The sequence below is a fragment of the Poecilia reticulata genome, linkage group LG18 (assembly GCF_000633615.1).
Source record: "Poecilia reticulata strain Guanapo linkage group LG18, Guppy_female_1.0+MT, whole genome shotgun sequence".
NCBI lineage: Eukaryota > Metazoa > Chordata > Actinopteri > Cyprinodontiformes > Poeciliidae > Poecilia > Poecilia reticulata.
In genome coordinates this window covers 18,841,704-18,854,445 of record NC_024348.1, presented here as the reverse complement: position 1 = coordinate 18,854,445, position 12,742 = coordinate 18,841,704, and the positions used below count along the sequence as shown (strand labels likewise).

General features: G+C 38.6%; 1 protein-coding gene and 1 non-coding gene across 7 annotated transcripts in view; both read left to right on the top strand.

Annotated features, from left to right (window-relative positions):
- m1ap (meiosis 1 associated protein) overlaps window positions 1-12,742 on the top strand; it is a 74,844-nt gene that overhangs the window by 13,746 nt on the left and 48,356 nt on the right. The window lies entirely within an intron of this gene.
- Window positions 3,352-3,423, top strand: trnaa-ugc (transfer RNA alanine (anticodon UGC)). The gene has a single exon. It is a non-coding gene; the product is annotated as a tRNA-Ala (tRNA).

The window sequence follows — 12,742 nt, the reverse complement described above, 5'->3', positions numbered from 1 at the left end:
AACAGATCCCAGGAACAACATCAGACATCTCAGTCCAGAAATGTGCAGTTCTAGGCACAGCCAAGATACTGCGCAGAACCCTCAAGCTCCCAGGCCYCTGGTAGAGGACCCGAGCTCARAGGATGAAACAGACCACCCGAGGAGGGTGAGAAGGGAATTTTTTTTTTTTTTTATATATACACAGTATATTAAACTTTATTAGAAATTAGTATATTAATAGTATATTAGTATATTAAACTTTATTATTTCTAAACTTTCTAAACTTTATTAGAAATTGGTTTGTGTTAATTTAGAATGTAATGAACACAGAGATGAGAAAGAAAGGAAGAAAGATGGAGAAAGGATTTAAAGGGAAAGACTGAGATTGTTTGTATTAGAGGAGTAAAAAGAAACATAGAGTCAATAGTCTGCCTCTAAACCTGGGAAAAGAGAAAAAACCAAAACCAAGAAACCACAACAATAAACAACATATACAATAATAACAATTATAACCTTTCTTAAAAGTACACAGCACAAGGTAACACAAGCTGTTTTTAGTGGGAACTGCAGCCCAACTGAGAGTGAATCAGACAACCCAACTGTGGAAATTGTTCTTCTAGCCTTTGAACTTAACTGAAGAGAGGAAAAATTGCTGGTTTTCTGGTGTGTGTTAAACATTGCAAGGTTACCACATCATAATGCTTTGGAGTAGGACAACAGAAGAGACATTGAAACAGAGTCATCTGGATACCATGTGTTTGTTTGTAGAATTTTAATATTTCTAAATTGTTTGTTTTGGATTTTCTTTGGCAACGTTTGACATCTATTAAATATGCATGAGCGGAGCTTTTAGGTTCCAATATATATCAATAGGAATTAAGTGAGACTTTTGGTGACAATTGATGCTGGGGACTAAAGCAGGACCTACATGCAGAGCTTATTCTCCTCCACTGAGCTGCAGGCCCTTTGGCACAGGTGTCATCATAAAACACTGAGTGAACTACTGTTGCATTTTCAGTCCTTTTTAATGGGAAACCCACTTGCACCATCAAAAGCGCTTTTCACTTGCCAACTGTGGTGTCGGTTTACTCTGGTTCCGACTATTTGATGAATAAATATTTACATCATTACTTGCGTCATCACGTGTTGTCACGGTTACAGCGTTCCAGCACCTTTAAGGGACTTTGCTGCTGAATCCACTCCTAAACTTGAACCTTTTCATTTCATCTTGAGTGAATCCTCGTCCTGGGAGGTGCTGATTAACGCCGTTCTTTTCTTCCGGCTCCGTGTTAAATCGTAATTCCGCTTTACAACCAGCCGCTTCCCTTTCATCTGCTGTTGCAGCCGCACACCGGCAGACATTTACCTCGAATTGTCTTCTCGCTCTCGTTTGGTGAGCTAGTTCGGCTCAGTGTGTGGTTGCACAGAGGCAAATCCCTACCCAGACCTGCTGGTACACACACACACACAAACACCCTTCTACTGTATGCTTGGCTACAAAATGAGGGAGAACGAGGTATTTTTTTTTCTCACCAACAGTAATTAAATTATTTGTTACGTGCACATTCGGTCAGTGCCAAGGTTAGGCTGTTCACACCTCTGCATTAACAGAACAGCAGGTGGCCACACAGATGGAGAGCAGCGTCTCTGTTTGCACCAGATTTGAGCCCGTCACCGAAACTGGCTGGCTGCTCTGCGTCATGACGAACATCCACATGTCCTCTTCTCACCTGTGTCAACGCCGCAGCTGTCCGTCAGTCTGTTTTGTCTTTTACATTTTCTGCTTGGCACACAAGAAAATATACATTAGAGATCTAGAATATAGCTAAGGAGATAAGACAGAGGCTGTCTGACACATGGTGGGGTGTCAGTCGTAGTTCAGCTGGCAAAAGGAAACAGCTTCGATTTGGTTCCTGCTTTACACTGGGGATGGGACAGATGGTTGGTATAGAGAGAAACTAAAACGCTTCTCAAAGAGACTGATAGCTATAAAACATCCAGAAGGTGTATAGCTTTAGTGTCTGCTATTCTCTATATACCTGTCTACTTCAGGCTCAGGTAAAAAGTCTTGCTTTTAAATATTTATGAGGTAAAATGTCTGAAGTATTATGAGGTTTATTGTTTCGGAAAACTGAAGAAAAATTGAAAAATCTTTTTTGTCATCATTTGTTTACAAAAAGAAAATATTAGGAGGCTGGATTGTGCAGGAGGCTCCACTTCTGCTTTTTTTTGCAAAGATGTACAGTTGTATAAAGCATCTGTTTGCAGCCATTTTTACACACGAGTGTAAACGTTGAGCTGGGGACGTGGCCAGCAATAGGTTATTTGGGTTTAAAGTGACAAAACTCCCTAAAATAGCTCATTCTGAAAGGAGTTCAAAATAGGCAAAAGTGACCATATTTCTAAAAATGTCATTATCTAAATACTATTTTGTGCAATAAATGTAATGAACATGTTTAGTATCGGCCAACATGTTCAAGGAAGCATAATTGGTCACTTTTAAGATCCTTTACACAGCGACAGCATAAAATCCAGTCCATGTGGACAGTCCCACTACACTCTGATTTTTGTGATTCCTCCATTTTCTTCAGGATTATTATTGAAACTCCCTGTGTCCAAACCTTTCTGTTTAACTTCTCTTGTAGTCGTGCTGAGCCCCTTGTTTTATTTATATCAACATCTCAGATACTAACATACAATCCACTGTGATCTCTTGTTGATTCTTTTAGGTAGAGTCTGTAGACATCTGGTGGTTTTATTAAGACAGAAGTGATTAATTTCCTCCGTTAAATTAAAATACTTTCCTTGCCCCTGTGTGGCTGATATTTTCTGTAATTTTCACCGCTCTCTGATCCCTCTGTGTAACTCACTCCTCTTTCAAGTGGCTCTCTGATATCAAGCATACTTGTATCTTCTTTTTCCAAGTGCTTCAAAGAAGGCAGACAGCTGCTGTCCTCACTTAGTCTCCGTGTCCTTTTCTGCCCTGAAATTCATTTTTTTCCCAGATTGTGCTTGAACTAAGCTAAACTAGTTTGTCTCACCATTACCATTACATTTCACAATGACTTTTTTGCTTTAAGAGCAAAAAAGTAACTTAGAAATCATATCCGAAAGTATTCATATATAAATCTATAATCCAGGAGTGGTAAGAACGTTGCTGATGCCAATTTTCTTCTAGCTTTGAGAGAGAAGCAGGATCCAGTACGATAATAAAACCCCAAATTTTCAACATTCATAACAAATTTGCTGTGTTTCTGTGATGTAGTTCTCACAATTATTCATTATCACCATTAAGCATCAAAAACTCAACAAGAAATATATGCATGTACAGCCCTGAAAAATAATTAAGAGACCACTTTGCTACTTCCAGCAGGGGATGTAGCTCAGTGGTAGAGCGCATGCTTTGCATGTATGAGGTCCTGGGTTCAATCCCCAGCATCTCCAGCTTTTAAACTTATAAAATCTCACATACTGTTAAATATGCAGCTCTGGGAAAAATTAAGAGACCACTTAAAATGATCAGTTTCTCTGATTTTACTCTTTATAGGTAAATGTTTGAGTAAATTGAACATTGTTCTTTTATTCTATGAACTACTGAAAACATGTCTCTGAAATTCCAAGTAAAAATGTTGTATTTATTTGCAGAAAATGAGAAATGGTCAAAATAACGAAAAAGATGCAGTGATTTCAGACCTCAAATAATGCAAATAAAACAAGTTCATATTCATTTAGAAACAACAATACTAATGTTTGAACTCAAGAAGAGTTCAGAAATCAATATTTGGTGGAATAACCAGGAGGTTTTCTATGAGGTTCAGTGCAGGGGGCTCTTAAGTTTTTCCAGAGCTGCAAATACAATATTGCTTGTTGAAAGAACCACCATTGTAATCCATCAGAAGTTGCATTCAGGCTCATTCACGTTAGTTTCTATAGAAGCTGCTCAACTAAAAAAGACTCTCAATATTACTTTAAAGGCCATCTGACAAACTGCTTTACAAGACTACATTTTGAGAAGTACGTTGCGACGATATTCCTCTTATGTTTGCTAAGCAGCTTTTTACGTGTTTCCACTGGTAATTTGATGGTTCATTTTTGACAATGAGCTCACCATAATCTCAAACCCCACCACAGTTTATTAATTTCAATTCAGGACTTGGCTACACCACCCATTTCCAGCTGGAAAAATACATGTTTTTAAACCTAAATTTACATTTTCAAAGCTAAACAAAAGGATTTGAATGTAATATGAGAGATTCTAGAATCGGCTAATAAACCTTGCAGAGACATGTTCAGAAAATAAATAAAAGTCAAACCTCTTGGAGCATCATGCTACCTTTAAGTAATCAGATAAAGCTTTGCATTATTTGTAAGTTGTTCAACTCTCTCTGAATGATTTCTTGTTCTGCCTCCCCTTTGACAGCCAGATGAAAGAGCTTTTTCTTCCCTCATCTTCACGTCCGTTTCAGCCGTCTGTCTGAATTAATGCTCGCTGCGACCGCATCACTTTAGCAGAAGTGACTCTGAAGCAATTAGGTCACACAGCCTCTGGTGTGGCGAGGGCTCTTGTTTCAGACCAGATGATCAATGTCCTATTTGTCATCATCTCAAACGGCATCAATGCGCCATTCATCATTAATATTTACACAGACATGCTGACAAGCAAGGACACAGTGAATGCTGTCAGTGTCGTTGTGGGGGGAAAAAAATGTTGATGTCAGCGGGAAATTCCACAGACGGCAGAACTTTCATGTTAAGGCACATTTTGAAACTCGCACCGATTAGGGGACTGGCCTCAGTGTCGAATAAAGTCAACATACGGGCACAAGAATGCATAATACTGCAAGGATCACAAGTCGTTTTAGGAACCTCACGCTCCTTTAAAATCTTCACAAAATATACTGTTGAGTGGCTCATATTGCCTAGAGCCATGTTTTTGTTGCATTTAATTTCCCACAGTATTAAAACACCTGAACGTTACATAACTTTCAGTCAATTTTACTGGGATTTCATATTACAGACTAAGAACATGATAGTGGCGTCGAAGAAAAACGATGCATGGTTTTCAACGGTTTATGTGATTAAAACCCTGGATTTCAATTAAATTCAATTCACAGTACAGTGTGCTCAACTAGTTATTCAAAGTAGTTTCTGTCAAAAGAAACCCAGCAGATTGCATCACTGACTTCGTCATTGACTTCAAAGGTGTGCCGGGCATTTTTATCCAATCCCTGCAAATCAGTAGAAAAGTTTCCATCCAATTGCCTTGCAAATTTTGAGCAAACTTTTAAAATATTGCAGGAAAGAAAATGCCAATTACACGTATTTCCATCCACTGGTTTGGAGCGAATCAACCAAGCTACGCGAATCGTAATTTCGTAAGATGTTGACGTAATAAGATGTAGAGGTCGCAAACTAGTTTGAAAAACTGTGGAGTTATCCCCTCTAAGCTGGAGGCTTGAACTTTGAAAATGTTCAGAGTTTTGTACCTCTGGTAAGGCACACCACCTCAAGCAGATGTAAAAACGTTTTTGTGAAATTGATAAACTTATTTCGAATTTTGGAAACTTTTCCAATGTGATGCTTCAAAAAATGCTTTGTAAAACTACATTTTGCTACAGCTGTAAAACATTAGAGTATGTCTCTGCTGGCTGTGCATAGAAACTGTAACTTTTACTCAATCTTCTTTGATTGAACTGTCTGTGAACGAAATCATAAATCTTAGACATTCTAAAACATTAATATAATTTTGCTCTAAACCAAGCTTTGTAACTCTTGCTGTATGTTTAGGGTAGTTTTGCTGGGAAGGGAACCTCTTTACCCAATCACAAGTCTTCTGCAGCCTCTAGCAGGTTTTCTCCCTGCTAAATTGTGCTAAGTAAAGCATCACCCTGTATTTAGCTCAATTTATCTTCCATCATCTCCAACCAGCTTCATGTTCTTGCTGGAGAAAAGCATTCCCGCTTTCACCACGTTTCGAGATGTGGGTGTTGTGTTTACGGGTAGTTTTAGTTGCTCACCATGTGACATTTTGTACATTTGCCACATAGTTTAATTTTGGTTTCGTCTGTCCAGAACACTTTCTTTGTGAAACAAACTGTACGTCTTACAGCTTTCTTTCAACAATGGCTGTCTTCTTGCCACTTTTCTATGAAATTTGTGGAGTGCACAGCTAATACTCGTCCTGTCTTGCAGCTTTGTTGTCTCCATTTCAGATGAACAGGGTTTGGAAAGATGTTCAAAGCTTGGGATTTTGTTTTCTAACCTAACACCTTAAAGCAGCCTTGAACCTTTAATTACCCACACAAAGATAAGATCATGGAATTTGCTAAAGTTTGCAAGAAGCTTTCACCAGGATTCCCATCACTATCCCGAACACAGTCCATTATCCTTATCACCAGTACTTATCTCTGAGCTTCCTCTTCTTGTACAGCATTAGCGTCATTACTGAAGACAAAGAAGCTAATGTTAAAACGGCTAATGGTCATGAGGATGAAGCACTTGTCCTAATTCACAGATAAAAGAAAGCATTACTGTGTGTTCGTCAAGGAGCGTGTGAGCTGAGAGGAAGAGCACAATCTCTTAGATAAAGCAAGTAATCTGATTATCCTCCATTTCACAAGCAGAAGTAAAAGCCTCATGGATAATGGGCAAAACAAATACAGCTGGAAATGTGTATATGTCGGGCTTTTAGAGCTGTGGGTGGTCAGAGACAAATGCATTTCACCTGTGTGTGCTTCTAGAAATAACACTCCACAAAAATATATCACGTTGGAATAATCTGAGACTTTAACATCTAAATATTTAATTTGTTCACCAGCCAACTCTTTAATTTTATCTGCAATTTGCTGCTGAGCAGGCAGCATAAATAGGGATTGTCTGAAGGAGTTTACTGCTTAGATCAGCTTTCTGCTGCTGCTGGAAACATAAACATGAAAGGGTTTAAAAGTAGGACTGAAGCATGAAGCTGGATGATGCTTAAAATGGGTGGTTTTATTTTTTGTTTTACATTTCTGCTTACCTCTTGACCACACTCTCCTAAACTGGCATGTTTAAATATTTATTGAACAGCATCAGAGCAGATGAAAATGTTCTTTTTGTCCAATTATTGCATAAAAAACCGACTAGCAAACAGAGGTATTTATGCACAAAACAACCAAAGGGAAATAACAACAAAATAAAAGAACAACAATAAAAAGTACAAATTAAAATCAATACATTTAAGTCAAAACGGAACTGAAACAATTTAAGTGTTTAACATATATAGGTTAGGATACTTTTTTCCGATGATATTTAGAACGTACTATTACTCAAACCGCTCCAGAGGCTAGCAATAGTGTAAACATGAAGTGTTTAAATTACGAAATAAAAATTATTACTCTGAAGTTAAAGCAAACACTTGCTGTTTTCTGTAACTCCAGGATCATTGGGATTTTTGTCATTAACATTTCAGCACATTAATTTAGCTCTTAACATCTTGTGACAGCCATGATTCTGTCATACAGCAACAGTCTTCAGTCAGAGGCCTTTTTAGATTTGTTTCGAGACTGACTGCTACTGGAACATCACCATTCACAACAACTCTTTGAAGATACTTTGATGAAATGAGTTGCAACATTTAATTTCCCTTTGGGATAAATAAAGTACTTTTAAATTGAACTGAATTAGTGCTCACTAACATCTTTAGTATAGATTTAGTGGCACTATCAGCCTTTATTAGCAGGATTTTGGACAGAAAAGTGGCAGAAATGGAAGGGGGGGAAGACATGCAGCAAGGGTCGTGGGGTCAGAAGTCCAACCCTGAACATCTGCATCGACGGCTAATAGCCTCCATCTACGGGGTAACAAACACAGAGGCTCTGCCATTCTGCCACACGCAGCCCTGCTTGTTAGTTTTCCTTATTTGAAATGTCATTAGCATGTAAAAAAAGAAATGCAAATGCATCTGAATGCATCTGTTTCTGCATTAATGTTTGCAGGGCTTGAATAATTATTGTTTAATCACGCTTTAAATGCAGCAATTTAGAAAACCATGATTGCATACAGGAGGCTTGTCATACGTTTCTATCTCTAATGAGATACTAGCGCCGCCCGACATGCTAACCTTAACATGCATAGCAGGGTTTGCACCCGCTAACACATGGAGGAAAACCTAATGAGATTCAGGAGCACCATTAGACTTGTAGATCAGGGTTAGGTCACTTGCTCCGGCTCTTGATTTAATGAATGTTTCATCTCCAATCAGAGCAAAAAGGCGGGGACAAAACACCGAGAATGTGGGGAGAGCGGTTTAGGAAGGCTGCTGGACGTAATTGATTTTTGTTGTTTTTCAATCTTACCTGACTTAAATACACACTATTAACCAACCGAGCAGCGATTGGGAAGAAGATATCCACAGGAGGATTAAGCAGATAAATCCCCAGAAGTGAAACGTGTAACCTTGCTGCTTTATTGCTCTCTGTCGAACACACTCATGAGGATTGACTGCTCTCCCTCTTTAAAGCATCACTTTTCAGTATTTAAACAACTGGGAGATATAAAACGCCTCTTTTTTTTCCCTTTCCCTCTGCAGCACGTCCTCAGACCCTCGTAAACACGAGCAGACTCGGTGGTCTAATTACGAACGTTGCTGACGGTGTGGTCTGTCATCCATCACCCAGCTCACCCATCCGTCTTCCCTCTATCTCGTCTTATCCTCCTGGTTTTTCTCCGTGTGTTTATTCCGGCTCCGATGGCTCCTCCTCACTGCTATCCTTCTTTCCTACTTTACTGACATTATCGTAGAAAGTGGTAATTAATGTCCTCTAACTTTCTTTTTTTCTGATCTATATCCCTCTCCCAAGAAGAAAACATGAAGTTTCTCTTTCTTCATGCTAGATGTTTCACTGCTTTACTGCTGTCAGAAATTAAAACATGTTCAGTAGTGTTAGTTTAGTACACAAAAATGAATTTGTGTAATTAAAATAAATATTAATTATCTGTGTTGGAGTATTTATCTTATGCTAGTTCTGATTTGTCCTTCTTGTTGACTTTTTATGACTGTTTTGTACAATTATTCCCTCTTGCTGTGGAGCTGGAAGGATTACGCTTTTGCTTTCGGACCGTTGTGACGATGTGTAACCGTGGTAACAAGGTTTTGTTTTTACAACTGGGAGCAGCAGATCATCAAATCAAAATATAAAACAAGCCCTGAACTACGACCTCAAATCTCAGAGGGTTGACGGATGCAGAGGAAAGACAGAAGGAGGAAGTTCAAACTATCCCTTCCACTTAATTGCCAGACAGAGATTTAAAGAGGTGCGGCAAAAGCAAATGAGCTGGATTAGCAGATGGTGTCATTCAGGACATGTTACTTTGTGTTAGCATCTCTGCTGCCCAGAAATTGAGGTGTTAGCATATTATAACAGTCATAAAGCAACAGTCTTCAGCCAGAGGCTTATTCAGAGTCGTTGCAAGACTGACTGCTACTGGAAATCCTTCCCACCCATCCACAGTAACTTATTGATATGAGTTATGACAATGTTTCATTTCCCTTTGGTGTATAAAGTATTTTTGATTTGAATACATAATCTGTATATTGGATTGAGATCTGGACTTTGACTAGGCCATTCCAGAACATTCTCTTTGTTGTCTTTAAGTGGAGTTTTTTGCTGTATGTTGGGCATCCAGAGCTGCATCCCCACAGCATGATGCTGCCAACATTATTCCTCACAGTTAAGATGATGTATTTGTGGCGATAATCAGAGTAAAAAAAACAAAAAAACAACAACAACAAAAAACACATAACATCTTACGTGATGGCCATGGAGATAAGCTTTCATCTCATTGGACCACAGACCTTCTGGTCTACTAAACACCTTTAACAACCTTTAATGTAAAGCTTGCCTGAATCAAAACGCCTTCAGCTGCTTTTTGAAAGAATCATCAGAAGTTATAGTTCCTTTATGCTCAGAAAGTGTGTTGGGGTATTGAGCAACAGACTGCTGCTAAGGATGTGGATTAGGGTCAGATCCGTGATCAAAAGAGGAATTGACTGCAAAAAGCTCGAAGGTAAGGACTTGGATTTTAAAAAGAGCTCTAAAATGAACTGATAACCACTGAAGCAAAGCTAAAACCGATGTAATATTGCCTCTATTGTGGGTTAAAAGCTGAACAGCAGCAATCTGGACTCCTGGGAGGCAGTCAAACTCTCTTTAAGACAAATTCAAAGGAAATTACAATAGGGTTTGCGATAAAAATGAAAAACATGACTCAAGTTTTGCTCTAGTAATTTCAAAAGACATTGTCCAGTCAAAACCAGTTCCTGACTTCCAAAGATTTAGCTGAACAGACAAACCCGCAGCTTCGGTGTGTCGTTTAATTTAACGGCTTTCATCGTCTGCTGTGTGCAATCTTCTTCTTCCCCAGTCAGTCAGTTTGTGAGGACAGGCAGACCAGAGCCATGCTCCTTATTTGTTTTATTGATTGATTGAACTGTTGGGTTCTGAAGCAGGCAGACAGGAACTTGGGGATTTCTGTCTGCGCTTTTCAATGAATAAATAAGAAAACAGTGGACGAGGCTTGGAGCACAAACCGAGAAACAGGATGGGCAACGAAAAGAGCCGGCAGGAAGTGACAGAATCAGAGACATTATGAAACATGGTGTGTATATATTGTAAAAATCTATTTTTATTGTGACATAAGGAAAGCAATTTTAAGTTATGTTACTTCATAAATAATATAACTTCCAGGGGACAAGATTAGTGTTTAATTATTGTGTTTTTTAACTTTAAAATTATTTATTGGAATTCATTCGTATGTAAACCGATTCTTGCACAGCTGTCTTATTATACTGACGAGTAAAAGTTGGAAGGAATTAAGGGATGTTTTCTTTAATCCGAAGGCGACTTTCCCGTGTGACTGTTTGACACGTTGCAGCAGACGTGCAATTCATGACTTACTAGCAAAGTTGAAATCTTCCTTTAACCTCTCTGACTCTCACAGGGACCAATCAGAGGAGAACGAGCAAACGCAAATCTTTCCTCTCAGACGAAGCGCACAGACGGAGGACTTCTGCAAATGTTGGCAGCCAATCCAAAAAGCTAACAGCACATGATGGATCAGATAGATAGTTCAGTCTACTGTAGGGATTTAGCTTCGCTTAATATCATCCAGACGTGGGGAGTGGGGATATTTTCATCCATTTTCTCCTGCTCTGCGTCCAACATATCCTCCCTTCTGTCGACCTCCTGATCCTCTGCTCTCCCTCCAGCCCCATTAGTTATCCGCTGATGGCTCATTAACTATTAAACAGCAGGAAAAAAGGGGAGGACGGACGAGCCGAGTTTATACGGTTTCTGTCAAGCCTGCGATAATGAATGGATGCTGGGGATGAAAGAGGAAAAGTTATGGTTAGAAGAAGAAAAAGTGGCCAGTTTGTCCTTTGAAGTAACAGATAAGCACAAACAACTGGATAAAATACATTCTGATAAGTTATTTTACATGGAAAACATCAGAAGTTCATGAAATCTCTGCACACCGGGCATGTTGAGAAGTTACACCAAGTGACTGTGAAGCCCTGAAATGACACTCCAGAAGATTGTTTGGCTCTTAAAGTGTGTAGAATAATGCCGCCATCTAGTGGCCATAGACAGCAATTCCCCTAAGCAACACGTTTTGATGGACAAATGAGAGTGAGCATGTTGTTGTCGATCATAATGAACAAATTCATCCAGCTTCCTTAAGGTCTGTGAAAACTTTCCTTTAGTCATTAGCTACTTCTAGCTAGTGCCTCTCTACTGTCAGCTCAGGCACTTAGAGGCACTGACTTCTTTCTTATCTGTATTTTTGTCCCTTCTTGGCCGTCATTTATTATCTCTGCCTGCTTCAGGAAGGACTTCAGACACGGCTGTATAGATTATCAATACAACCTTTAGAAAACCTCCGTCTTAAGCTTTTGAAATATTTTGCACATGTTAAATAACTCTATGTAGCAATGGTCAACAGCACACTTTTTATATTTATATATACTTTTTATATAGTTTTATATTTATAGACATAAATGGCTAAATTTCAGACATTTATTTATGAAACCTGTCGATTATTCGGTTTCTCTGTAAATTTGATTATTGCATAAAACCAAAGGTGTGTAGCAACTGATTACATTTAATTACGTTTTTGGGGAAAAAAATAATTTCTATTATACCATACTTTGTATTTTTACTTGGGTTATATTAGCATTAAGTATCGCTACTCTAACCTAAGTGAAATGTCTGGATTGCTCCACAAAGCTTCTGACTGTGGACGAAATAAACTTCAATTATGTTTGGGGTTTTTTCTATCTAATGTTTTCCCTCCACATAATTTTCCATTAAACCGCTCGTAAACATCTCTTGAGACTCTGTATTAATGATCTTTTGTGCCTTACCGTCCTTGAGGTGGGTGTCAATGTAATATTTTTATCATCTCTAAAACATAAACATCAGAATTAAAGGAAGTAAACACTCAATAAAAACACACAGTGTGTGATTTTGACTTTTGTATTTAATTACCAGAAGTAGGTTTCACTTGGTAGTCTCCAAAATATCAATAAAAAAGCATTAGAAAAGGAAGATCATGTTGTTTGTTTTGTCACTTTGACATACGAATCATTCAGGCATAAAAAGTTCCCAAACTGACCAATGTTGTGTCAACAACTGACAACATAGCAAAGACCCAGTTTTACATTGGAGCTTATGGACACTTTCCTACCAGCAGTGTCTCTTAAGTAGATGATGTGGTCCCTATT